The sequence below is a fragment of the Carya illinoinensis genome, chromosome 6, assembly GCF_018687715.1.
Source record: "Carya illinoinensis cultivar Pawnee chromosome 6, C.illinoinensisPawnee_v1, whole genome shotgun sequence".
In the NCBI taxonomy this organism is placed as follows: Eukaryota; Viridiplantae; Streptophyta; class Magnoliopsida; order Fagales; family Juglandaceae; genus Carya; species Carya illinoinensis.
This window is the reverse complement of record NC_056757.1, coordinates 1,657,501-1,662,178: the sequence shown is the minus strand read 5'-3', so window position 1 is coordinate 1,662,178 and position 4,678 is coordinate 1,657,501.

Below are 4,678 nucleotides of genomic sequence, written 5' to 3'. Positions count from 1 at the left end.
TCTGATGCACTCGGACCGTAATTTGTTCAAGCCTGATGCATGATGCAGTTGTTCGCCTTTATGCTGATAACATTGGTCTCACGGAAATGCTTGATGCCTTCATAGAACATCGCTCCTCCTTCTTCGCCTTCTGAGGGCTCCAATGTTTAAATTTGTTTGTAATAGATAATTTGTAATTTCTTATGGACAAATGTTTTGACTTTGCATAATCATACATCATTTGGATTGTGCTACTCCTTTTCTGATTGGCCGCTTCATTTTCCCTTTATATCTTCTTGTGGTTGAGCGATCTTTGGGGTGACTTAGTTGTCCCCTTTGTCCCATTTGTCCCCTTTCTTGTGGTTGGTGGGGAATTGAGTTTGGAAAGTGGCGTTGGCCTTTATGCCCCCTCTTTATGAAGCTGGCGTAGTCTTTTGGCCTCTGCGCCCTTTTCATGAGGGGTCACGAGTCATATAGGCTTGTTATTGTTGTTTAAGGGTGGTGTGGTCTGATGACCTCCAAACCCTTTTTAAATGGCATCGTGAGTCGTATAGGCTCATCATTGGTGTTTAAGGGTAGTGTGATCTGATGATCTCCACGCCCTTTTTGCATGAAACCACGAGTCGTATATGCTCGTCATTGGTGTTTAAGGGTGGCGTGGTCTGATGATCTTCGTGCCCTCTTTACATGGCACCTTGAGTCATATAGACTCGTCATTGGTGTTTAAGGGTTCCGACTAGTTGCATCACAGCCTCTTTGGGCAAGGATGGGGCTAGAAAGAGCACTTTATTCACAATAAGAAAGAATAATAGCAATGATGTAAAAATAACAACGGAGTTATGATGAATAATAAACAAACATCTAGCAGGAAATGTAATAATGTAAGAATAAGGAGTAAAATGTCATCACGGTTAAAATCTCTTCAAGTGCTCTACATTTCAGGGATGTTGTAACTCTTTGCCTTGGTTGTCCTTTAGGTGGTAGGACCTTGGCCTGTTATTAGCCACTACCACGTATGGTCCTTCCCAACAGGGACCCAGTTTGCCTTCTTCTTTGGTAGTTACCCCGCTCTCCTTTAAGACTATATCTCCTATTTTGCCTGTTCTGGGTTTCACTCTCTTATTGAAGTATTCCTCGACTTTTTTTTCTTCTCATGTAGCATTCTAACCTCGGCCACCTCTCTTTCCTCTATCAAAAGGTCGATGTATTCTTTGATCACTTTGCTGTTGGGGCGGTTGAGAAATGGAGGGTTCGGAAACTAGGTAGCCCCATTTCCACTAGGGTTACGGCTTCACAACCTTATACCAATGTGAATAGAGATTCCCCCGTGGAGGTCTTCACTGAGGTTCTGTAAGCCCATAATACTCCCAACAACTCTTCCGCCCACTTTCCTTCTTTTCTTTTCTTTTTTTTTTCCTATGAGCTTCTTCTTTAGAATCGATAGTAATGCCTTGTTTGTTGACTTTACTTGCCTGTTTGCTTGTGGATTCCTTGGAGAGGAGTACTTGATCTATATTTTCAACTCTACACTCCATTCCTTGTAGTGGTCTAAGTCAAATTGGTGCCCATTGTCTGAAACTATGCTTTGTGAAATCCCATATCCGAAGATGATGTTCTTCCACGAAAACCTAGTCACGACCTTGCTTGTTATGGTTGCTAAGGGCTCTAGCTCCACCTATTTGGTGAAATAGTCCACTCTGACGATCATAAATTTCATGCCCCACCTGTTCCACTCCCCATTAGGTGAATGGCCAAAGGGCGGTCACGGAGGGCAGCTCCTTCGGGGTGGGCATGAGGAACTGACACATACATATGGCACTTGATGCACTTTCTGGCTATTTCTTGGGCATCTCTCAGTGCATTGGGCCAATAGTATCCAGCTTTCACCACCTTTCTGGCTAGGGCCTCTCACCTGAATGGTTTCCTCATATTCCCTCGTGTATTTCAACCAAGACATATTGTGCTTTTTGTGGAGAGATTTACCGAAGTAAGGGGGTCGCAAAGCTCCTTTTGTAGAGAACCTTGTCGATAAGTATGAACCTTGCCACTTTCCTTCTTACCTTCCTCGCCTCTGCGTTCCCTTCAAGGAGTTCACCCATATCAAGGTACTTGACTATGTTCCCAGCCCATTCGGGGATGCTTGAGCCCGTAGCGCACACTTATGTCCCAATAGTTGGGACTTCAATAGCCCTCTTTTCGACTTGCCATGGGAGGGGTGCATCTTCCATCCCTGATGCTACGCATGCCAGCTTGTCTGCCACTTTGTTATCTTCTAGGGAAATTTTCCCTCCGCCAGCTCGATAAGAGAAGCCGTTTATGAAGAGAACCCATGACTTCCATGTCAAAGCCGCCACATCCTCTGGGGGTAAGTATGAGAATTCTACTACAAAATCTGCCAATGCTTTCCTTTTTAATGCCTTCCTTGGTAGATACTCTATATCGAATTTGTTTAATTCAATCAACCACCCCAGTAACCTCTTTAGCTATTCAGTTTTTGCAACACCTTTGCGAGCGGGCTTTCTGTGAGCACTCTTATTATGTGAGCTTGGAAATATGGGCGGAGTCTCCTAGTTGCTGTGACTAAGGCAAAAGCTAGCATCTCCACCCGTGAATACCTCACCTCTGCTCCTTTCAAGGCTTGACTCATGTAGTATTCAGGTAGCTAGGTGCCTCTTTCTTCCTTAATTAGGACAATTGAAACGACATGTGGGGAGACCGCAAAGTACGTGTAGAGTATCTCTCCCTTTTTTGGCTACCTTAGAAATGGCAGGTTGGCCAAGTGTTGCTTTAGTTTCTCAAAGGCTTCATCACATTTCTCGTTCTAGAGGTACGCCTTACGTAATACCCTGAAGAAAGGGAGGCATTTTTCCATCGAACTGGACACAAACTTGTTCAGGAAGGTTACCCTTCCTGCTAGTTGTTGAGTGGCGTTTAGGCTTCTCGGTGGCTTCATGTTCAGGATGGCCTCATTCTTCTCATGAGAGGCTTCAATTCCTCTCACGGATGTAATGAAACCCAAGAACCTTCCTGAGTTGACCTCAAAGACACATTTCGTCGGATTAAATTGTGAATGCTTCTCTCTAGTCAACCAGGTATAAGGTGGGCTCCTTGCTCTTTACTAGCAAGTCATCTACATAAACCTTCATTGACTTGCCTATCTGTCCTTTAAACATTCGGTTGACTAGCCTATGGTAGGTAGCCCTCACATTTTTCAAGCCGAATGGCATGACTTGATAGTAGTAGAGTCCTCTATCAGTGATAAACAATGTCTTCTCCTCGTCCATTTGGTGCATTTAGAACTAATTGTAACCTGAGTAGGCATACATAAAGCTTAGCATCTTATGCCCTACAGTGGCTTCCACGATAACATCTATCTGTGGTAGAGGGAAACTATTCTTTTGGTATGCTTTATTCAGGTTAGTGAAGTCTACACACATTCTCCATTTTTCGCTTTCCTTCTTCATAAGGACCACGTTAAATAGCCATTTAGGGTAATGGGCTTCTCTAATGAAACCGGTGGCCAGTAAACATCTAACTTCCTCAGCAATGGCGGCATACTTTTAGCACTGATTGACCTCCTTTTCTGACGTACTTTCTTGTGTGCGTGTTCCACACAAAGATGGTGCTCTATGATACTGTGATCTATTCCTAGCATCTCTTCATGGCTCCGGGCGAACACATCTCGATGTTCTATTAACAACTGTTTTAGGGCTTCCCTTTCCTCTTGGGGGACTTGGGTTCCGATGCGTGTGGTGGCCCTGGTACGATCAGGATATAATGTCACTATCTCCAACAGTTCATTGGCTTCAACCTATTATAGATTCTGCTAATCTCTAACCTTTACCCCCCACTCTAAGGACACTTCTAGAGGAAGAGGTAAGGGTGGTGGCAAGACCTCTTGGTTGCTTCCCTGGCCATTCTTTCTGCTACCGCTTGTGACAGTACACACCTTGCTCTTATTACTCCTTAATTCTTATACATAGCATTCTCGCACTAAGGCTTGCTCGCCTCTTGCCTCCGCTATTCCTTCATCTATAGGAAACTTCACCTTGAGGTAATAGGTGGATGTAATCGCCTTGAGATTGTTAAGTGTCGGCCATCCTAATATGGCATTGTATGAAGATAGGGCTTTTATGACCAAGAAGTCGGTCATGGTGGTGGCCGTGCGCATTCCTATCCTGGCATTCACCAGGAGGGTGATGGTGCCTACAGGTTGTATTGCATTCCCAGAGAAGCCCTTCTGCACTGTCGAGGAAGGTTTTAACTTATTTGCACTTATACCCATCTTGGTGAAGGCCTCCCAAAATAATATGTCTACTAAATTGTCATTGTCAATAAGTATTCACCTGGTCGTATAGTTGGCAACTAGGAGAATGACTACTAACGCATCGTCGTGTGGGTATAGCACCCATTTTCGATCCTCTTCCCCGAAGGATATAGTTGTCTGAGTATTGAGCTTTTGATACTTGGGGGTCCTATCCAGCACATATACTTCTTCATACCTATCTCTTCGTGTGTGCGCTTTTCGACTGGATGAGGACACACCGCCTCCAGCAAATCCTCCTACTATCATCCGGATCTCCCCTATGGGTGCCCCTATCCCTATCATTTTCCATGGGCGCCCTATCCCTATCATTACCACAAGTATTATCCAGATGTTGTCGCCGCCCATCAGGACTACTACTCCTAGGTTTGCGGC